At 47.1% G+C, this 24085-nt stretch overlaps 1 protein-coding gene across 1 annotated transcript in view; it reads left to right on the top strand.

Moving 5' to 3' along the window:
• Positions 1–11243: 11243 nt before the first annotated feature.
• TRERF1 (transcriptional regulating factor 1) overlaps positions 11244–24085 on the top strand; it is a 199605-nt gene continuing 186763 nt past the window's right edge. Inside the window, exon 1 of the mRNA XM_087817396.1 lies at positions 11244–11416. The gene's annotated coding sequence lies outside the window, so the exon portion shown is untranslated. The remainder of the gene's footprint in view (positions 11417–24085) is intronic.

Below are 24085 nucleotides of genomic sequence, written 5' to 3'. Positions count from 1 at the left end.
TAACGAGATATTACTACACATCAATTAAAATGGACAACAAAGGCATGGCAGTGCCTGCTAGTGGCACAGCTGGAACTCTCATTCATCGCTGGTGGGAATATAAAATAGTACTAAGGGAAACAACTTGCCTGTTTCTTATAAAGTTAAACATGACCCCCCTCCTAAGTATTTATTTTAGAGAAATGAACCTTACATTTTCCCCAAAACCTGCACATAAATGTTTCTATCAGCTTTATTTGTAATCATCGCCAAATACTAGAGACAATGTCCTCGATGGGTGAATAAAGTGGGTACAGTCCTACTATTTAGTATTAAAATACTATTAGCAATAAACACTCTTGCTAGTATAATATGAATACTACTTCACAATAAAAAGGAATAAACTATTATTACATGCAGCAACACGAATGCATCTCAAAGGCATTGTGTGGAGTGAATGAAGCATCTCAAAAGATTATATATTGTATGATTCCATTTAGATGACATTCAGGAAAAAGGTAAACTAAAGAGTGGTGGAGAACAGACCAGGAGTTGCAAGGAGTTAGGGATGGGGGGAGGGGCAGGATATGATTTAAAGGGACAGCACAGGGATTTGGGGGTGGGTGAAAGAACTGTCTGTATCCTGACTGTGATGATGTTTACACATAGAACTGTACACACACACACACATCAATTTTATTATATGTTAATTTTAAAAAGAAAGAAAAGAAAGCCTACACCTAGGCAGGGCCTCTGAATCCATCTGAAAGATACAGTTTGCCAAAATTTTGTGTTCCCCATTCAATTCCAAAGGAGAAAAGAAATATTCTTAAGTCAAATAAATAGATGCATTTTTAAAAACCATCAAGAAAAAACAAACCCCAAACACACCTTCTAAATCTTGGCCCAATAACACAGTGTCAGAGTTGACTTATTATATAGTTGAATATTATTCTACACAACTATATAATCATGTTTCAAATTCTCAGAGCAACAGGCTGAATTGAAAAACTAGGTTGGGGGGCTTTCTGATGTGAAATTATTACCACTCAGAGGCCTATTGTGTTGTTTTTCTTCATTGACTTAATTTCATTTTCTATTTCAGGCTGTATCTATTGATAAGCACTCTGGGGTTATTTTTGTAAAAAAAAAGGTACATGTATAAGGTTTCACAGAGGGTTATTAGTGACCTGTATTTTCTTTTTGCCTGTATTACTTTTCTAAACTAATAACTTAAATAAATTATAAGAACTTGTCAATTGTTAACTAGAGTATCTTCCACATAAAAATTTTCTTGGACTATGTTTTTTATTTTGTAGGCACGAATGGGCTAAGTTACTCTAGGTATGAAACAAGTGATTGTAAATGAGTGCTTCTAAAAGGATTCCAAACAGTGAGTTCCCTTAAAAAGATTAAGTGTAAACAATTTGGCAGTTCCTCAAAAAGTTAAACATAGAATTATCATATGACCCAACTATTTCACTCCTACGCGTATACCCAAAAGAACTGAAAACACGAGTTCAGATAAGTACACGTACACTCACGTTCAAGGCAGCGCTATTCGCAGGAGCTAAAGGGTGGGAACAACCCAAATGTCCATCACCTGATGAACTCATAAAGAAAATGTGGGACATGCACAAGGAGGAATATTATCCAGCCGTAAAAAGGAAGCTACAGCACGGATGGGCCTCAAAAACATTACGCTAAGTGAAAAAAGCCAGACAGAGAAGGTCGCTTATTGTATGACTCCATTTATATGGAGTGTCCGGAATGGGTAAACCTAGAGTCGGAAGGCAGATAAGTGGTTGCCAAGCGCTCCGGGGAGGGGAGATGGGAGGTGATTGCTTAAAGGGTATAGGTTTTCCTTTTGGGGTGATAAAATGTTTTGGAACTAAATGGAGGTGATGGCTACACAACATTGTGAATATATTAAATGTCACCGAGTTGTACACTTTAAAATGATCAATTTTGTGTTCTGTGACTTTTACAGATGAAGTGTGTCCCTGCACTCTTACATTTGTAGCAAGATTTTTGGTTTTCAAGGAAACGATAACGGATTAACTTAGTTTAGCCCATATGTGAGTGGAAAGGAAAGGAAATTAATCAATGATATGTACTTTTTTGAGTCATCTGAAAACAGTAGTCTGCCCTTATCCAGGAGGGATATTCTAGGACCCTCAGTGGATGTCTGAAACTGCAGATAGAACCGAGCCCTACATATACTATGTTTTTTCCTATACATACTTATGATAAAGTTTAATTTATAAATTAAGTACAGTGAAAGATTAACAATAACTAATAAAATAGAACAATTATATCAGTATATTGTAATGAAAATTATGTGAGTGTGATATTATTAAGTAAAATAAGAGTTACTTGAACACAAGCACTCAGATACTGCGACAGTCAGTCTGATAACCCAGATTGTTACTAAGTGACTAGCGGGTGGGTGGCATCTATGGCGTGGATACTTTGGACAAAGGGATGATTCATCTCCTCAGTGGAATGGAGCAGGATGGCACGAGATTTCATCACGATACTCAGAACAGTGCACAACTTACAAATTTATGAATCGTTTACTTCTGGAACTTTCCATTTAATATTTTTGGACCTTAATCGATTACGTGAAAGTTGAAACCACTGAATGAAAAACCGAGGGTAAAGGGGGACTACCATAATCTAAAATGTTCAGAGGAACTGAGAAGCTGGAATGGTTACAAATCATCATAACGAACTCCCTTTGTCAGAGCTTCCCGATGTTCCTACAAATACTTAACTACATCAAAATCCTCTGTTGGAATATATTCTGTTCATCTGCTATTGCCCTAGTGGCTCTTGCAATTCTTGGGATGTTGTGCCTGTCACAAGCATTTTTTGTTGTGATGTTGGCCTAAGAGTGAGAGGAAAAGTAAAGGTGAAGGGGAACGGGGGGGTTGTCTGCAAAATTTGGTTTTGGGAACTGTAATGCATCTAAAATTTTGAAATCTGAGGCTTCTCTCTTTGCTAATGACGGCTCTTTCAAACACCCAACCCTCTTTTCATGGAAATTCTTATATCATCTTGTTTTTCCTTTGAAAGTGTATAAAAACACCTGTGCACGATGCATACATACCAAATGAGCATCCTTTAATCATCGCAAAATCCTTTCCTGAAATTCATCATTTGTGATATTTCCATTTTATTTACTCTTAGCCCTGATCCTGAACATTTCAAATAAAAGCCCTGAGCTGGGTGTTCTCTGCCCTTTCCAGACTCACTCTTGCCTTTTCCCACTGTACCCTAAGCCCTGGCAGCCTGTCCTCCACTGGTCTCCCCAGTGGGCTCCCAGGCCCCCTGGCTTCCTAGTTGGTTCAGTCAGTGGCAGGGACACGCAGGTCAGAGGGCAGGGCAGAGAGACACCTGCCTCCCTCTACAGGCTGTGGGTTGACTATGGCTGTGTTCTTTTAAAGAAGGCCACCTCTTCTGCGGTGTGACCTTCTCCTACAGCTCTAGCCATCGCCACAACTTCAGCAACAGCTCTCTCTCCATTCCAGAGATTTCTCTTCCTTGCCCTTTCCGGCTTAGTGGTTATAAAGGCTCCAGGCCGACCTTGGTCCTTTGGTGCTATACCGTCCCTTATCGGATATATAACGCCAAACACAGGACTGACGACATCATTTGTGGGGCCCAGTAAAAAACGAAAATGCTGGAACCTTTGTTCAAAAGTTACTAAGAATTTCAAGATGGTAACCACAGGCATTAGACTAAGCGCGGGGCCTTTCTAAGCGCGGGGTCCTGTGTGACAGCACATGTTGTGTGTCCGTGAAGCCCGCCCTGCCCGCACGCTACTGTAAACAGCATTCGCCTTAAATGCTCCTCAGGCACCTGTCGAGTGTGCCACCTGTTTCCTGCCAGGATTCTTTCTAATACACACTCTCATGGGTCCTCTCTCCCGCTTCAAAAAAAATTGTGGCTCCATTAGGGGTTCTAGAAAAGTAGCCACTGTTTACACTCTGTGCAATTGGAAACTTAATAGATCCCCAGTAGGAAATTCACTTAATCTCTCTTCCTCACCCACCCCCGCCCCCCCAGCTAACAAAGCCACTCATTGGGCCACCTCAGCCCTTGAGCACCACCTACCATGTACTAATCCCATAGCTGAAATGTGTCACTCCCAGGCATACCTTCTGGGCAGGTGCAGGAATTTTTAGCAGTGATTTCAACTAGTTAGTTGCTTTTGGCTTCTTGTACTGGATACAGGGTCTATTACATATTTGAGCTCTTTTGTCTCTTGGAAATATGACCTAAACTGAGAAACTTGTCATAGCCTGAAACCTATTTTCTCTCTCTCTGGCTAGAAACTTGCCCGAGATAGTGATCGCTGAGTATTACTAAACAAACACCAGTTAGGCCTCCTGTCTTGAGTAAGGCCTGCTCTCTCAATACCTTCCTTAACAGACATGGGGGTTGAGGTGACACCAAAAATTATGCCGTCCTACTGGTTTTAAATGGGAGTCAAGAAGCCCTTCTGTGCCATTATGTTTTGCTTTCTTTGCTTTAGTTGTTACTGAATCAAGGATGGCAAAGAAACTAGAGTGTGAGAAACACCCCACAACCATATTATTTCATTGCTTGAACTTGCCATAGACTCACTTGCTCTTGACCACCGAGCCTTCAACGGCTGCATTAGGTACATCACCACTCGTTCCTAAGGCACACATTGATTTGTCCCATCCTCATGGCCCCTGTCGCCTCTCAGAGCCTTCATTCTTCAGCCTTGGAGAGGGCACAGGTGGTATTTTCTTCCCCCTCCAGGTCTCCAGTTTTTCCAGCTTTAAAGAAGCTCTCTTGAAGAGCCACCTTTAACATAAAGGGAAGTGTTACACAGAAGTGTTCACTTCTTTGAAGGGTTTCCGAATACATTGTCTTATCTTTTCTCTAAAACACAAATTTTCTCTGAGGACAAACTTTCATTTCAAGTCAGGGTCATACATAAAAATAATTCCAGCTGTGTAAATCCAGAGTTGAGAACAATTACTCCTAGAATACACTAATGCTCACCAGGCCTAAATATTTAATTTGGTTATAAATTGGCTACATTTAAAAAATGATTTAAAAAATCATTTTTAAATGATTTTTTTTAATTGATTTTTTTTTTTTTTTTTTTAAGAGAGAAAGAGGAAGGGGCAGAGAGAAAAACATCGATTTGTTGTTCCACTTATTCATGCAGTCATTGGTTGATTCTTGAGTGTGCCCTGATGGGGATCAAACCCATACCCTTGGTGTATCGGGGTGATGCGCTAACCAACTGAGCAATCTGGCCAGGGCATGACTTGGCTACATTTTCATTTCCACTGGGCTCTGATATGTCCTTGAGATAGGCAAATAACAGGGTGGCCTCAGGAATAATCCTTCTCTTGTTCAAACCAACAGCATTTCTTAGGCTTCCAGTCTGGACAGTTGGAAGGGGCCGGAGAAGTCTTGCACCCAAATGACAAATGAGGGAACTCAGAGCTGCAGTTCTGGACTGGGTGACAGAACCAGTTAGCAGAGTTCAGAATTTCGCCCAGTGCATTGGATCCCTAATCCATGCAATTTTGAAGTGATTCTGCAGAGATGTACATTTTTGGGAAAAACCTGCCCTCAACTTTAACTTGCCTGCATTGTCCTCTGTGTGGTTGGGTGGGACCTTAACAATTATCTGTTCACCTTGTTCTCTAGAGTGTTCAATGCCCCCCGCCCCCCAATCTGCTGTTTTACCTGCCAGATGCAGGTGCTGCCCTGAGTGTCTCACAGTAACAAAATTGCCATTTTTGCATGCCTACTTATAAGCCAGTACTGTATTTTAATAATGTACATTAAAAATTAATAACAATTTACAATAACTGAATAAATCTGATAATTAAAATTTTAATGATTTAGAATATAATTATTTTATTTTTAATTATTTCAAATTTACTTGAAACATTTCAAACATTCAATAGAAGTATAATGAACAGCTTCAACAATTATCTATACTTTGCTAATCTTGTTTTATTTATCTCATGGTTTCTTGGGTAGGGGACCAGAGTATTTGAGAATAAATCCTAGACATGCTTCCACCAAAATTCTCTATGCATCTCTGACAGAAGAACCGATGAGAAAAGCATAAACACAATGCCATTACCACATCTAATAAAATTAATAATTTATTAACATGTATATCAAATCCACATTTTATTTCTCCGATTGTCACAAAATTGCCTTTTTAGCATTGATTTACTCAAATCAGAGCCACACAAGATCTAAACATTGTATTTGGTTTACTAGGCATTTTAAAAAACGTCATTTACATGCATTTGACCTTCACATTAAGCCAATGAAAAACGTAGGGTCCCACTTCACAGGTGGGTGAACTGGGGCTTAGAGAGGTTAAACCTCCCCAAGATCTCATTGCTGATCAGGGCTAGGGCCAGTCCCAGAATTTGAATTAAGATCTGCCCAAGTTTAAAAACTCCATCCTACTTCTTTCCCTTCAGGTTCCCAGAATTTTTCCTGTGTTGCTGAGAGACAAGAGGGCTAGTGGTTAAGACAGAGGGTTTGGGTTCAGGTTGGCCTGGATTCAAATTGGAGCAAGTTATGTAACCTCTCTGATACTCCACTTCTGTCTGTATCTATAAAATAAGAATAATGTAATGATGATGGTTTGGGGCTGATTAAATAGAATAACGAATGCCTAATACTTAGCACAGTGCTTGGTACATAGAAAGCACTTGATAAACCTTAGTGATTATTAGCGTAGAGGAGAAAGAACCACAGGAAACTGCGGTTAATCCTTGTTAGTACCTGTTTAGGATTGAGGCTGAAGGGTTGGGAAGGGTAGGGGTGGGGTGATGGTTTCACATGCGTTGAGGCAGGGAACCCTAGATATAAAGTATTAAATAGGCACCCTAGGAGTTCTCCAGAGGCCTCGGCTGGAAAACAGTCAAACACGTCTTCTGAAGGCTAACCCTGGTTGTCTCCACAGAGAGAAAACCGGTGGGTGGCAGATAGGGTGGGAGACTTCTCAAAGTTTGTTTGAACTTGGAATCATGTGAATGCATTAAACCTATTCCAAAAAACATATTGCATTAAAAAACCCTCTTTTACCATGGGGATAAGTGCTGCAAATGGGAAGGCTAGGATCTAATGATAATAATAATAATCCCCTTACTTTTGTAGCCCTAGGAGGCGGTCATACAAGGCAGGACTTACACCAGGACTAGGCCTATTTCAGCTTGATTCGAATTTCAAAGATTCAAGGTAAATTTTTAATTTCCTCTGACACTTATTCTAAGACTTCACAACCAACAATCACAGATGTGGGATTAATCACGCTGTGAATTATCTTCAAGCATATGCACTGTTGAGGGTTCAATCTATTGGCTAAATAAGGTCTTTGTATGTATTATCTGTGCATTTCCCAGGTTTTTAGGACATTTTTGATGCTTACCTCACAGTTAAGATTCTGGCAACCTGATTTGCTAGAGTCCTTGGGAGGAGGGGCACATAACCCCACTCACAAATAATCAAGAACTTGCCTAGATACTGTCCTGTCTTTAAATATATATTAACTTGATTAAACCTCACAACAACACTGCATTGTAGGTAGCATTAAACAGATTTTACAGTCAAAGAAACGAACCAAGTAAGATTATTAACTTGCTCAAGGTCAGAGCCTGCACAACTAACCACTAGGAAACACTACCTCTGTTGGCAGTGGGCCAAACGGGTCGTGTTCCTTTGAAGGTGATACAAGCATCCTTGGCTGTGTAGCAGCACTACCCTGAGTCCCAAATCCCCAAACCTTCCTTCTCAGCAGCTTCTGGTTTAGGAGCAGGAAAGACCAGGGTGTGAATTTCCACCTTGACCTCACTGCTCGGGCAGTTTACTTACTCCCTGTCAGCCTCAGGTTCTTAATCTGTGCCTGGGAGGAGCTTTAGATGAAAAGACCTCTCCTAGCTTTAGGGGTGTGTGCTGGGGTAGGAGATGGAAGGGCTGGGTTTTCTGGGCGGTGCACTGCCTTTTCCAGGTCTCTTGAGGAAACAGTGTTTTGAGGTTCTGTCCTGGCCAACTCCCTCCCAGGAGGTCAGGCCCCAGGCAGCGATGGCGCTGGGGCTTGGCAATTCCTCCTTCCAGAGGGAAAGGGCCGCCCTGGGGCCAGCTCCGACCACAGCCCGGAGGTCTAGGGTGGGTTTTTTTCCTCTGAGGGAGTTAGAGATGATTGTATCCCTGGACGGCTTCTTGGAGGTAGTGACAGTGGAGTCGAGTCCAGAAGGTCCAGCAGGAGTTAGTAAAAAGAGGTGGAGGGAGAAGGGTTAGCGTCCCCCACCCCACCCCCAGCCGCAGAACAAAGAAGCAGGGCCGCCTTCCAGTCCAGGAGGAGGAGCTGCAGGAGTGGAGAGGTCTGGAGAGAAGAAATCTCACCGGGGCTCGGGGCTTGGCTTTATTCTAAGAGCACTAGGGAGGGGGTGCGGAGGAAAGTAATCCGGAGTTTTAGAAAGACTCCCCTAGTCGCTTGGGAAGAATGGATCGGAGGGGGCCGGGAGGCTATCACAGAAAGCCGTCCGGTTGGAAGATGACCGACGACCGAGGAAGGGGCGGGGGACAGAGCGTCTGAGCCTGTCTCCTCGACACTGCGCTGTCCCTCGACTTTGCTCACGTGGAAGGGCCCCACAGGGGGCTGGGCGTCGGCCAAACTCAACGAGCAGAATGGCCCCGAGCCCTCGCCTCTTTCGAGGACTCTCTGGTCCAGGTGCCCCAGAATTAAAGGGTTATGCGGGAGAACTTATCACTGAAGATGGACAACCGTTACCCCTCAAAATGCACAAGAAGCTCCGCCGCGTTTGGCAGCAGCCTCCTCCGCCTATGACCTCATGCTCTAAGCTCCTATAGAGCCTTCCCCCGCCCAGTCCACACCCAGCGCCGAGCGGGGGTAGGGTGAGGGACCGTGCCGAAGGTCTGGGTAGCCGGAGCGCCTTATGTATCCTGCGTGACATTTGGGGGAAGGGGCGCAACGATCTCCCCCTTACTGCAAAACGCATGGTTTAACTTTCCCCGGAGCAAAAACGACTCGCTGTCGTGTGCCCTCGTTGAGACAGATGCCTCGAGCCGGCTCGAGGGGGTCTTGTGGAGCCGAACCACTTTGGTTCACGTTTCCTCCGACCAGAAAACACGCCTGGGAATGCTGGGTCCCGGGCTGGACAGACAGGCGGTCGCGCTTTCGGGGGACCGGGGGCAGCCCGGTTGTCGCCCTCCTGGCGCCGCCGAGGTTTGAACCTCAGGCTCGCCTTTCAGCCCGCGCCCTGCCCCCCTGCTCGCAGCTGCTCTCGGTTCGGGTGCAGCGGTTTCCCCCGCAGAGGAGGAGGAGCTGGCAGCGCGACGAGCGGCTCCCGGCTCGGGTTTCTGCACCAATGCCGAGCGGCCCCGGGCGGCCCCCGGCGGCCGTCCCTCCTCCCCGGCACCACGTTCCACAGTCATGGCGCGCGAGGAGGGGCGAACGCGCTCGGCGGCGGCGCCCGCGCCCCCTCCCCTCCGCCGCCCAGCCCGGCCTCTCTCCTAGGCAACCTCCCTCCCCGGCCCGCCGCGCGGGGGAGATGGAGACCCCTCCCCAGAGAGCCGCGTCGCCAGCGCCGCGTGCAGCGCCCGCTCCCCGCCCCCATCGGGGCGGAGGGATGGAGCCGCGCGCTACGCGAACCTCCTGCCCCTTCCCCGGCGCCCCGGCCTCTCTCCCAGCCCCGCCGAGGCCGCGGTGCAGTGGGGGAAGGGGGTAGGGGCAGCTGGTCTCCCCACAGCCCACCTAGACCTTGGCATCTCTTCGACCCCGTTCACAAACCCGAAACCCAAACCCCGGTCGTTAGATTGCAAAGCGCGTTACAATAACCGGGACGGCTACGCAGGAAGCAATCCTGCACTGGTCCGGGTCTAAGGCGGCAGCTTCCCGGCCACGCCACCTTCTCCTGGGCCTCTATTTTCCGGCCACGCCGGAGAGTCTGCCACACCTCGATTTGCTGACAGGTCCCGCGCCGGGCCGCCACTCGGTCCGCGCCCCCCGCCCCATCCTCGTCCAGTCTCGCCGGCCAACAAAAGGTGCAACCTCACGCACATGCAGAGCAAACAAATAAGGTCGGCAGCGCCGGGAACGCTTCGAACAATGCGACGGGCGGCCGGCGCCCGCCGAAGCCAGGCGCCCCGGGGGACATGGGGCGCGGGCGGGGGCCGCCGCGTAGGACCCGCGGGCCGCGGCGCTGGACACCTTACTTCCTGCTTCCCCGCCCGCGGCCAGACCCAGCTCTGCGGAGGGATATCTCTCCCCTCGACAGGCCCCCTCTCTCTCTCCTCCCGCCCTCCCCTCTTTTTGCTTCTGCTCCCCCCACCCCACTCCGCCTTTCTCCTTTTGCTAGAAAATAATTTGACAGTCGATTTGCTGACAGGGGAGGAATTTGCATCCTGGATTTAAAAAAAAAAAAAAAGACCGAGAGGAGCTTGGGAACGGTTGCTAGGGGTGGGTAAAGGGTGAAAAAAAGGGGGGTGCCGGGGAGCGGATAAGGAGGGTTAAGGGAGGGGCGAGGATGGGGAGCAATGCTAAAGGTAAGGCCAGGTTACCGCGGCTCGGCCCCGAGTGGGCTGCGGCCGGGGGAGGGGCGAGAGATACATATGTATTTCTGTCTCCTTAGCACACCCCCTTCCCTCTAAGCGATGGCTGAGAGGCGGTGCATGCAGATGGGGAGTAAGTTTCCTGGAGGGGAGGGTGGATGCACGCGCGCGGCCCCGCGCTGCAAATTTCCACCGGGGAGGGAGAGGGGCTGGATGCGGAGAGTTTGGAGTCGCTTGCGGCGGAGGGCAGGAAGGGGAGCAGGGCCGGGAAGGGGGCTAGCGGGCGCTATATCTGGGAGTAAGTTTCCAGGATCGGGAGAGCCTGCACGCTTGCTTGCTAGTAAGTTTCTGGCCGGGGAGGGCGCTTGGGGAGGAGGAGAGGGAGGGGTGCATGTATATAGAAGGGGGGGAGGGGGGAGCAGATTTCCTGCGGGGAGGCTGAATGCATATGGAGAGTAGATTTCCTGAAGGGAGGGTGGAGGCGTAGACGGACCGAGTAAGTTTCTTGCTAGGGTGGTGGCGGAGGTGGTGGGTTGGTGCTTTGGAAACCCCGAGCTTCCTACCGGGGTTGGGGAGCACACTGTTGGGTGGGGGTGGGGGCGAAGGGCCAGGTTCCCTGCTGGGGAGAGGGGCTTGCATCTGGGGAGTATGTTTCCTGGCGGAGCGATATTTGTTTACAGGCTGAGGGCAGTACTGTAAGTGAGTAGCGCTTCGTGAAGGCGGCTCTGACATAAATTAATATTGAAATTACTCCACCAGCTCTGCTTGCCCCCCATCTCACCCCCCAAGCGGAGACTGGTCTTCTTGTCGGATTGCCCATGCACTTGTTGCAGAAACAGCCAAGGTAGGCAAGAAGCTTATTAAGTTTCATTAAAAAAAATTAGTTGGGGGGGATGCTCCGTGAGAAGATGGGGGGAGGGGAGGGGACAAAGTGGGGGGGGACAGGGAAGGAAAAGTCTCCCCCCACTTCTTTACTTTCACTATGTTAGCTGGGCCTTCTTTCTGCTTCCCTTCTTCCCTCTTCCCTCTCTGTGCTGCACGGCATCCCAGAAAGGGGGAGGGGTGCGATGGGCGCTAAAATTGGCAGACCCGGCTCACAGGGTGGTGGTGGAGCTTGCACTTGAATGTTGTGATGTTATAAAGCCTTCATTCTTCCTGCCAAGAAACCGCAGGACCCTAGGGATGTGCCTTTTAGGGGTTTTGACATGATGCATATATGTATGTATACACGCCTGTGGGCTCTTTGGGGGCTGGGTACACCCCAGAAGTTGAAGTGGCCACCCAAATGGGAGAAATGTGTAAGGGGGTAAACCTGCCCCTCCAGTCCGAACTTCAGTTTGGAAGACTGGGAAGTTGTTGCTGGTGATCTAAAGAAATACATAATAGAAAACACAAAACCACCCATTCGCTGGCGGAGGCCGAGAGCACCTGGCCGGCAGCCTCTGGTCAGCACTGGGCTGGGGCATGTGCGCCTGCCATCCTTCGGCTAAAAGAAAATGACTTCTGGTTCCTCCGTGTGCCTTGGACTGGCCTCTTAGAGCCAGCTTTGTGGAAACTCTTCCAGACCAGACGCGGCTTTGGCAAGCGAGCGTCCGTGTTGAAGCCGGTTGCTAACAGCATGGCCTGGGCTGTCTTGTGGAGTGCATGGAAGTGATGCTTAGGAATGACGGAGCCAGGGATGGCTGAAGAGCTCTTTAAAAAAATGCCTACCTACCGAAAGCCGGCCCGGTGCACTTTTTAGCAGGCCTTGGAGCAGAGCTTTAAGAAAGGAGTTTCCAGTTGTCCCAGTTGGTACCAACCTTCTGCATCATTAACGGTTTCAAGAAAGAGGTCTGGTCAGGATGATCTGGTTTTGTGCCCACTGGAAGGATAACAAGCGAAGTACTCAGCAGTTAACTAGTTAACCAGCAGTCTTTGCGTCTCCCTGCCTCGATTTTCCTGGTACTCAGCCTGCTGGTTTCTGCAGATGGGTTGTAGGTCTTGGCTGTCAGGTACCCGGATTATGCTGGGAGTTTTAACTTTGCCAGGATAATTTTAGCACCGAAGGTTCAAACCCAGACATGCTTAGTAGGGTCAGGGAGTAAACGCTAGGCAGTGTGGTTAACTGAAGTTGGTTATGCTTTCTGCAGTTCTATAGCCAGGCTCAATTCTAGTAGGGAAAAAATGGGTTTAAAAATATTTCTCTGCATGTTACTGATGGACAGTGCTTTCTTTCTTTCCTTCCTGTTATCAGATTTCCAGATTGAGAATTTGTTATTTGGCAGCATGAGAGTTGAGTTAGTTGGGAATTAAGTATTATTGCCACTTATCGAATGCTCCTAACTAGGCATTAGTTAAAACAAATTAACTATTATTTTTTCCCCTGCTCAAAACCTGTGTCTGGTTGGTGTATATGCTGGGACGATAAACAAAATCTTTATGTGTGTTTATCCCAGGATAGTGGAATTGACATGCCTACTCTGGAAGCCAAGAGCAGTCATTCATGTCTTTTTCCCCCCTTATATTTATGAGATTTATTTTATTGTCTTGCTTTGGCCATTAATCAAGTCACGGTAGCTTTTCCCCCCCTCCTCGCTTCTGCTGGGAATGTTCCTGTGGTAATAAAGGTTTGAAGGCCCATGAATCATAATTCATTCTTTTAAAAATATTGTGGTGATTGTCAGGATTTGATTTATAGGAATTGATACAGGGAGTGACACAGCTCTTTGGGCCCCACCCTTTTAGGCATGTCCATTTTTGCCAAAGATTTGTTGAGAAGCCAGCTTGACATCTCAAAAAAGAGCATTTCCTGTCTGCTTTATGGGCATTGAGGAGATTAATTTTACAGGTTCCATAGTAAACACGAGTCTTTTCACAGCTTGGTAAGCAGGCTTCCACAGAGCAGGCATGTGTTAATATCACATAGCATTTATGTGAGCTTGCTGTGAAAACAGTTCTATGAACTGTGTGGAAAGTACTCAGTTTTGCTTCCTTTAACCCGCTTGGGCCTGTGGTTTTTGTTGAGGTAGGAGCATTAATTATAAAAGAGGGGGCTGCTGCTTATATAATAAAGTGTGTGGTCACAAAAACAAAGCTTATTTATAATATTATTTTTCTCATCCTTTGATGGTTGGGTTGGTCGTAATAATCAAAAGCATTGTTTTGGGGGGAAAGTATAAGGATTCACCATAAAGTTGATTAATCAGAAAGTGTTAACATTGTCTTGCATTCAGTGGTTGGCTCAAGTTTACAGTATTTGTAAAGTGACAAAAAACTTTTAAGGTTGTTTGATGCTCAAAGCAGGGGGGAAATGTCACAAAAGTGGGGAGGCTACCAGTTTCTAGCATTTCTTGGTTTCAGATTTTTTTAATTAAAAATGCACAGTTTGATCCATGAGTTCCATCCGCATCTGAAATTCTATCACTCGGTCTTGTGGAGAGGTCTCCAGAGGTCTCGACAGTGTCTTCCTGGGCCAACGGCCAAATTGCTTCATGAACTTGTGCGAGTTGATTAACTTCTGTTTTTGTCTTCTCGTGGAGAGGGTGGATATGTACCTTGGCATTCCAAAAAAGACTCTTGAGTGGCCTGGTAATCTTGACAGTCAACGCAAGGAAATACTTATGAAAGCCTGCCACTGCCTTGGGAAAAAAAAGTGCATGGTTGATACCCAATTATAGGTGCTAATAGAGAGTGGCACATAATCCCAGGCACCAAAAATAATTTCAGTTCATCTTGGAAGTTTCCCCTGCAGCCAGCTGGTTCACCTGTCTAATTATGCTTGGTCAAGTCTAAGGTTAATTGAGCAGACCAGAAAGCCTAGTGTGGTTTTACCCACTTTCTGTGGAAAATTCACATGTGGGTAATTGGTTGTATATTTGCTATAGGGTTCATGGTAATGATATTGTATTACTGTCACTTCTGGGATATCTCATATTTCACTGTGGGCATTTTTGGGGGAAAGGCTCTTGATGTTTTTATTGACTTTGAACATTGACATGTAAAGTAAGAATCCAGACCAGTGGTTCGGACCCCAGGCAGTAGAAATTTGTGCTGGTTGTCCTGCTGTAAAAGCAGTTGAATTCAGCTCATTTTATTTCTGACTTCATAAAACTGTGATTTAGGGAGGAGAGAGGATTAGATTCAGCTGGGATCTTGTGGATTAGTAATATTTCTGAATGTGCATGTTGAAGGGGAACCAATAAAATAAAGGGGAAATTAAACAGTTGCTTTCTTTTGTGGGGAGAGGGAGACAAGAGCAGCTGGATCTGTTCTTGGCACGCTTTTCAACAAGGCTACTGTGGTATTTTAAGGAATAAATAAGCTTGATAACATGAGTTTGATTCGTGGTTCTCTTAAACCCCCCCCCCCCAAGTTAAATAAAATACACAACAAAAAGCCCCTGTGATATTTTATAAGAATTTTCGAGTTTTCTGGGCAGCTGCTTGTAGGGCCTACTGGTTAATTTGGGTTTACTGAGGAAATGGATGCTTTTTGCTTTTTCCTCCTGGGAGACAAGCTGAGAATGGGTGGGACACGCTGAGCTATTGGGCTGTTTTTTATAGAGGAAGGGGTAAAAAGAACTCGTGTGCTTAAATGACAGCGATGAGTCTGGGCTCATAGACGGCAACAGTTATTTTCATGCCATCACTGACTGGCTTGTTCATTCATAACATTCGGCAGTTACTTATTGAGCACCCATTGTTTGCTAGGCACTAAGTTTAGGCTCCGGGTATATGTTGATAATTCAAACAGATAAAATCATCTCCCTCTACCCATCCCCCACCCCTCCTTCTAGTTTACAGTCAGAGGGGAGGTTGACATGTAAAGAAATATATATTGCAAAACGTGATAAATGCTCTGATGAAACCCCAGGGAGCAGTGGCCAGGACTTTCTTAGCTAAGGCGGCCTAGAAAAGCCTGTCTGGGGGTTGGGGTGGGGGGAAACCGAGGGCACCAGGCAGAGGAGAGCCTTGGTGGAAGGACTTTGGATTTGGGGGCAACTGAAAAGAGGCACAGGCGGACTACGGGGAGGGGAGAGGGCACCCGAGGTGATTGATCATGCAGGGCTCTGGGGGCCTTGAAAGGTTTGGGTTTCATTCGAAGAGTAGTGGGAAGCCATTGAAACTGCAGTGAGAGCCCTGGCGGTTTGGCTCAGTGGTTAGAGCTTGGCCCCGGGACTGAAGGACTGAAGAGTCTCGGGTTGGATTCCCATCAAGGGCAAGTACCTGGGTTACAGGCTAGATCCCTGGCCCTGGTCGGGGGCATGTGCGGCAGGCAACCAATCGATGTGTCTCTCTGACATCAATATTTCTCCCTCTCTCCCCCTTCCACTCTCTGAAAAGCAATGGAAAAAATATCCTTGGGTGAGGGTTAAAAAAGAAAGAAAGAAACTTTGCAGTGAGAAGTGATACTCCCTAACCAATACATTGGTAGAGAGGGGTCAGGTGTGGAATTGGGGAGCACAGTAATGTGGCAGTTGGAGCAGGTCAAGTGAGGAGGTGACAGAAGGTGAATGGAGGGGAGCAGGCGGGTGTGAGACACACATTGAAGGTACAGTGGGCTGGGGCTTGCTGATGGTTTTGGTGGGGGTGGGGAGGAGGAATCTAGGATAACAGGTTTCTGACTAGCAGTTGGGTGGATGGGTGGTGCTATTTGCTGAGATGGGGGAGAGAGAGGGAGGGGAGCAGAGCCACGCTGTCGCAGTTTGGGCTCCTTTGAATTTGAGATGCCTGTTCAAGTCAATGTGGCGATGTTAAGCAAGCAGTCTGATACAGCATCCAGTGCCAGAGGACTGGCCGGGCAAGAGATGAAAATGTGGGAATCGGGGTGGTGTTTTAATCCAGGAGACTGGCGGACATGTCCTAAGGAGCCTGGAGGGAGAAGGTCATGTGGATGTGGGTGTGTGTGATGAGGCCAGAAAAATCACCGATGGCTTTGACAAAATGGAAGCAAGCCATTGGTGACCTCGCGAACAGTTTCAGTGGAGCAACGGATTGGGCAAGAGCAGATTAGAGGGGGTTGGCAGGGGAATGGGAGGTGAGGAACTGGTAGTGCAGATAACCTTTGGGCAAAGCTTAACCCAGAAAGGGGGCCAGAGGAATGGAACAGAAGCTGGAAGGACGTGGTAAAGGGAAGGGCTTTTGGGGGGTGCTGGTGGTATATTTGTGTGCTGATGTGAAAGATCAGTGGAGAGGGGTTGACTGACTGAGAGCAATGGGTTGGGCCACCTGAGCAAAAGCCCTTGAAGTCTGTGGGGGAAGACCTGGCCTTTTCTGGAGGAGGGACACTTCCTCCACGAGGCCAGAGTACAGGTGCAGGTGAGGGGAAGGTGAGGGAGCTGTGCAAGGGCCCTGAGGTGCTCTACCTCTCCAGGCTGAGACCGCATCCTCCTTGGGAAGGGCCTTGGGCTCAGGACTTGACTCCAGCCGGAGACTGCAAGGGTTAAGACTGCATCAGAAAATTGTACTGCATTTTTTTGAACATTTGACTGCATTACTGAGCAGTACAGAGGAGAGCAGATTCTTTTGCTTGGGAAAAAGACTCTTCAGTTAAAGTAATTTGGGCCTCATGTTAGATTTATTTGAAAACTATGATTGGAAAAAGACATCCGTGATTTTCAGCCCTGTTAAAAAGTTGGTGGGCACTGTGTCATATATTTTGAACAAGAAGCTCCAAAAAAAAAAAGGGCAAATGTCTGCCTCTCCTTCAGGCTGCCTTTCACAGAAATATGCCATAGACTGCCAGCCTCCTCTGCCAGCCATGGGTCTGCATGGGAGATAGATGGGTGAGGAGAGAGTCAGAAAACCTGGGTTGGGGTCCACCTCCATCTTTGCTCTGGACAAGTCAGACTCAGCCTGTTTCCACATCTGCAAAAAGGGGGTGATACCATCTGTTGTCTCTCTTAGATTTGTGAGGATGGAATCAGATAATGTACGGAAAGTGCTATGTAAACTGTAACAAGCAGCAGCGAGGTGAATTGATCTTCAGCCAGATCCCCTTTTCAGATACAAAAACCTGACAGCCAATGAAACACTTCCCTTAATTTCCCAAAGCTTCTACTAAAAACTGTTCACCGTGTCCACTCCCACTGATGTTCCCTCCTCGAAACCACTTTCTATTTGGGGTTTGCACGTCCTCTGTGATCTCTTTAACGAAACTGATCTTACTGTTGGAAGGCAGGCATCAGAGTGCTGCCTGTGAAATGTTAGTCAATAGAGGTTCAAACTCTGATTCCATATTTAGAATTTGAGACCTGTCCACCCAAAGGGCCAGACTAACTTAATTTGTGAACTGGGTGCAGGGGAACCTTGAACCTACCGGAGAAACCAGACCGTGGTCCCCTGGCCTTAGCAGTCTTCATTTGCAAAACAAACACTGAACGCAGATCTTACTGTATATCCTGGGAAGTCATTTCCAGTTTTAAAAAATAGCCCCTGCTTTTCACTAATTGGATCCTGGCATCTGCTCAGTAGGGTGAGGCTCTCTTTCTTTCTTTCTACATTAATTTTTATCTTGAAAAATCTTTAAACCGACACGAAAGCAGGCAGCGTAGTATAATGAACTCCCTCGTGCCCCTCACCTAGATTTGGCGGTTAGTCAGATTTTGCACACCTGTGGAAAACGGGACTTTCTGTATTTATTTGTGTAATAAATACAAATTGTCACTTTTGAGAGATCTGTGGACCCGATATCAGTCTGGTTTCGTAGAGAGGGGAAAATAACGAAAAATCAGAGAGGGAGGAAATGGATGCCGTCATTGAAATAACTAGTGTTTACTTAGCATTTTGTAGGTCCAAAGCCTCTGTTGCTTGTCCTATTTTCTCAGTGACTAGGAGGTAGATATTATTTTCATTTTACAGCTGAGGACAGTGAGGCTCAAGATGTAGAACTGAAAAAATATAAGTGATTAACCTGGAGGAAGTCACAGGACCAGCTAGCATTCAAAGCCCAGGATTAATGCTAGAATTTGAATGGTCTCCAAATTTTGTTGCGCTCTCAGATAGATAATGTTATACACTATTAAATAAGAATGTGATAGGATAAATGCAAAAGCTCATGGAAACCAAGATGTTCATCTGGGAATTTTAGGCTTTAACTCCAGTGACCTTAGTTGGAAATACTCAGATGATTTAAGCATGTTTTGGGCATTACATTTTAAAAAACTTGAATCGTCTGGCTCATTCTGGAGCACACAGCTTTAAGCCTGCCTCATAATTAAAGCCAAAACTTGACTTTAACAAATCGCATGGCTATTCTCCATCAGCCTTCTCCTCTCAGCCCAGTCCCTTCTGTGGGGCCCCTCAGTGGAGGAACCAGGACAATCCATGGTCATTTCTAGATAGTGTAGCCTTTAGTCTCTAGGCTCTGGCTTTGGACATAACTGGGTCTTGGGCAGTGTGCTACCTTGGAAAATTTCCTGAGGGCCTCAGGGGTCTTTGTCATAACAAAGGCTGCTCTGAGGGCCTCTACTCGCCTTTGGGAAATTGCCTCCAACCTAACTTCTTTGCAAGACTTTTTAAGAGGAAAAGAAAAAAAGATGGATTTGATGCCCAGGGAGTTTTAATAGGAGCGTCCTTTGAGTTCCCTGTGTTGTCATCACAATGGGAAATAGCAAGCTCCCTTAAATTCCAACCGAAGGATACCAGTAATTGAGGCTGATTGTTAAGTATTGGGACTTGTTCAATTTTCTTTTTTAATTGGGTGAACCCATGGTAGCCAAGGGGTTTTCATGGGGAGCCACAGTAGGTAGGACATTTAGGGGCCTCTTTCCTTTTGAAGACTCTGAGCTTCTTTATAAACCAGTGTGGAATTCAAACAGTTTCACCACGAAGACACTCATTCCTGAAGTCCTTCTTGAGGGCCCTGTGTACCTGGTTGTGGACTAGGGCTATGGGTGGGCAGGAGGGGGTACACTTGGGCTCTGCAGCCCTTGTTGCTGTTGGCATACTTATCACTGGGCGTGTCTTCCACCCCTTCTAGACTGCCCTGGGGAGGGCAGAAATGGGTCATTCATTTTTGTACCCCCAGCACCCAGCACAGAGCCTGGCACTAGTTAGTGCAATATAAATACTTATCTCTTTAAGAACCAGCTTTTGTTGTTGTTTTGTTTTGCCTTTGGTTTTCTTCCCGTTGGTTCTTGCTGGAGGAGAAATCCAGGCCTCTCTGCCACCGGGGTCAGTTCTTACAGCCGCTGAAGATCAGACTAGAGAAATGTTTCCTTCCCTCTTGCTTTGGTGGCCTCACAGCCTTTAGCTGGGGTGGTTTAACTGAGCTCTCAAATGCAAATGCCGCCCCATCCCCCATCCCTTTTAATAAGTGACATTTTGTTAAATCAGTTATTCAAGGGCTTATCTATATTTCTGTCTGTGCTGGCTTAGTCAAAATAGGAAAGAGAGTGAATATTAGATTTCTGCACCGCCCCCTCCTCCCTCCCCTTCGAGCAACTCTACATAAGATTTCTGATAGGGGAGGGGTGCTGTGTCCTTGAAGAAGTAAGTGCTGCATGCAGGAAAAAATGTGGAGGGCTTTGACTTGTAGCGAATGCTGTTTTTCAGCAGCTGTGATTTTTCCATTTTTCTTTTTCTTTCTGTTTTGATTAGTGGAACTCATTGTGCTCCAGGGTTGGGATTGCGTTGGGGGAGGGCACGGAGAGAACAGCTTTTACTGGGAGAGCTCGAGTTGGGGAGGAGGAAGGGGAGAAGGGATTTATTGAAAATATATGTCTACTTCTGCTATGATAAAGCGGCAGGCGTGTAAAAATGCAAGGGGGAAATCATTATTGTGGTAATGCAGGCAGAGCGCCGCTTTCTCATTAACAGAGCTTAGCCCACGTGGAGGAGGAGGCAGCCTGGCTGCTTTGAGAGTTGGGGTGTTCAATAATAGCAGAAACTCAGGGGATTGTCTCCATCCCCCTGCGCACCCCCTCCAGCTGCCTTCTCCTTTCTTTCTCCCATCAGTTTGTAACCTTTTCAGAGCCGCTTGTTGGATTTCATGGTCTCCTTCCTCACCCCTGCCACCCCCAAAATCCTGTAAGGACTGTTTAATTTTTAAAGTTACAGGGAAATAAAATAAATTTTCTCTGGGGAACTCGAGAAGAATTTTGAGAACACATCGTGAACCAGAGATTGGATTATATCCCCTGCATCCCAGAGAGCACCACGGAAGGGGCGGCTATTTTGGGGCTCAGGAATTTGCATATGCTGTGGGGGTATTTAAATGAGGGTTTGAAATCGCTTGCTGCTGTTTAGAGGGAGCTTACCGTGTGCCTGGCCCCGTGCGGATGTGTTAGTCATTCAGCCTCCGAACATTTGTAAGAGGCAGCTGTGATGCCACTTTCCACTTGAGGCGGTGGGCTCAGGGCCTTTCAGCACTCAGCTTCAGAACACGTAGGTGCTGAGTTGCGGAGCTGGCCCCCAGATCCAGGACTAACCCCAAAGACTGGCTTCTGATCATTAGCTTATGCTGCCTATAAAAACTGGCTAGTTACTTCCCCTGTTTAGATCTCTAGTTTCTAGGAACCTGGGCAAAAGAGAGCCACCAAGGCCTGCTGTGGACAGTTACAGGCAGAGTGTGCAGGATGTTCATTCGGACTCATCCCCTCACCTCCAGCTGTCATTCTAAGGAAGGTCAAGGCTAGGGACTCACACCTTTGTTAGAAGAGGTGAGTGCCCCGCCCCTATCCCTGCCAGGCTACTGTGACTTTGCTGGCAACTTGTTCATCAAGCATTTATGGAGTCCTCCCGTGTGCCAAGCTTGTACCAGTGGCTGGAAATACCAGGACAAATAAGAGAAGAGCTCAGAGCCTAGTGGAGAGTGGTTATGAAAACATATAAATATGATTCACAGTGGTGCCTGCCTGGAAAAGGAGCATTTCAGAAGTAGTAAGTGTGAGAGACTGTGTAGAGCAGCCAGGAAAGTCTTCAGAGAGAGGTGGAACATGGGTGGCGTTGTGTGGGTTCAGTGGGGGCTTGCCAGGTAGACAAGGGGCAGGGAGCAGCAGATAGCCTGGTGAGTACAGGGAGCCACATGCAGCCTGGCCCTACTGAATCATCACTCCGAAGCTTACCTGTGTAACTTCATTTTCTATCACCTTCAGTTTAATGCTCTAGAACTGTGCTGTCCAATATGGTAGCCATTAGCCACGCATAGCTATTTACATATAAATTAATTAAAAATTAACTAAAATTAACAGTCAGCTCCCCAGTTGCAGTAGCCACATGTCAAGTGCTCAGTGGCTATTGACTACCGTACTGGATAGCATATAGAACATTTCCATTGGTGCAGAAAGTTCTGTTAGCTAGCGCTGCTCACAAATTTTGCTCCTAGGTTTCTTCTGCATGGAGTGTCTCCTCCTTGGCCCCTCACCTGGCTCACTCCCGCTTCCTCCAGGGTCTTGCCCTAAACACCCCAGCCTGGGCTTCCATCCCACTGTCCACCTGCATTGCAACAACCCCTCTCTGTGCCTGTCCCCTCAACAGGACTTCTGGCTACTTAAGGGTAGAAGCTGGGTCTTATTCACCCTTATGCCATGTCCAGTTACAATTGTGTCCCCAGTACCCAGCTGAGGCCTGGCACATGGGAAGCTCTCAGTGACGCTGCAGGTGATGGGGCTGGAGAAGTGGGCAGGGATTGGGCAGGGAGGACCCGGTGGTACTTTATGGACCTTGGTCTTGATCCTGTAGGCAGTGGGAGTCACCGAAGGGTTTTAGTGTGGAGCGGTGTGTGAGGGAATGGGGTCAGGTCCGCTTTATGTATTAGAAAGATTACTCCGAGAGGTGTGGAGGATGGGCCGGAGAAGCTGAGCTTGTAGGTCAAGAGATCAGTTAGGAAAGTGCTAGAAACACAGGGGCAAGAGGGCTAGAGGTCTGGACTCTTAGGCTCTGGCATGTTGAAAGAGTAGCATCACCATCTTGCCAAGTCAGGACCTCCTGCCATTTCTCTGTCCATTGTGGATGCTCTGAAACTGTGGAAAGAATTCTCTTTCACTTCCTCCTAGTCCCTCAACCCCTTTGCCCTCTGAGGCCCCCGGCCAGTGCTCGGTGGCCCTCCCTTTCCACTCTTTGTTGGTGTGCTGCCCTCCTGCCCCCTCCCTCCCTCTCTGTTTCCCTTCAGCGTGCGTCTTACTCTGTTATCCCATTTCTAAACCCTTAAGATGGACCCTGGGCAGAAGCTTGGGGTACAGAAGCTGGACTTCAGCCTTCTGTCTTTACCAGCCTCTGCCAGGTTCTTCCCTGAGGACACTTTTGGGGGCTGAAATTTAAGAAGCTTGTAGAGAGTTTTGAAAAGGAATCTGGGAAGTAATGAGGTCAATCTGGACTCTTTGAGATAGTTAAGAAGGAACCAGGATGGCAACATTTAGAGAAGAACAGGGGGTTGTTTTCTTTAGGAAGGTGAGGCAGTGCGCTCTGGCCATGGTGACCCCTCATTGCGCATGCTTGAAGATAAAATACATTTCAGAATATAACAGCCACCTGCTAAGTACAGATGTGTGCCATCATTTCACATACAGGGGTGGGCAAAAGTAGGTAAATAGTAGTAAATAATGCAGAAATAAAGAAATAAATAAAATTACAAGAGTAAACTTTCATATACTCAGAACTGTAAACCTACGTTTGCCCACCCCTGTATTTTACCTCATTTAAGCCTCGAAGCAGCTCGAGAAGAAAAAGGCGTTATTACCCCCATTGCACAGGTGAGGATGCAGAGGCTTACTCAAAGTCTCCTGGCTAGTAATTGCAGAGCAGGGATCTAAACCCAGGACCTGGACCTGGGTGACTGCAGGCGCAGGTGCTTTTCCCCTCTGCCTGGCCTGCCTCCCACGTAGCCCTGCTGGTGAGCGCGGCCTGAGTTTTGTTCAGAAATGTAGCTGTTATGATATGGTGCGAGGGGACCACACCGACCCTCTGCGGGTATTATTGGTGGCAGTTGAATTCTCAGGGCCTCATTTCCTTATCCTCAGTACCTTGGCTTTCTTTACTGGCTGGAAAGTTTATTTTGAGTCAAAGGAGATGAAAGATGCACAAGTGCTTTGAGAACTCTAGAGCCATAATTTTGTTTTCTGAAGGGGCGAAGTTCTGGAAGGGCTGGGTCTCAGCGCTGTATTTGGGTTTGGGGCAGGGTGTGTGTGGGTCATAGTCTCCGTAGTTCACCTCCAGAAGGTGCTTGGGCCTGAATTTGCTCTCAGCCCTACCCCCATTTTCCTCCTGATTTGGGAGAATGGTTGATGGCTGGCCTGCATGGTGGGTAGACCTTTGACCAGAGTTGGAGTACCCTGCATGACCTTGGGAAGGTCACTTCAACTTCCTAAACCTCTGTTTCCTGAAATGGTCACATCTGCTTGGATAGATCATTGGGAAATTAATGGCAGAATAACGTAAAAATCAGCACTGTGTAGGCCAGATGGTGACATGTTTGTGGAATGGAAGTCATGGACTCCAGTCTGTTGAGCAGACTCTTGGCCCATCCCTTTTCCCTGGTTGAATGTCATGGCTCAGATTTACACAGCGTTCTCTCCTGCTTTTAAGGCCTGGAGGAA

Source organism: Miniopterus natalensis, chromosome 5, assembly GCF_054644295.1.
Source record: "Miniopterus natalensis isolate mMinNat1 chromosome 5, mMinNat1.hap1, whole genome shotgun sequence".
Taxonomy (NCBI): domain Eukaryota; kingdom Metazoa; phylum Chordata; class Mammalia; order Chiroptera; family Miniopteridae; genus Miniopterus; species Miniopterus natalensis.
This window is presented reverse-complemented; position numbering and strand designations above follow the sequence as displayed.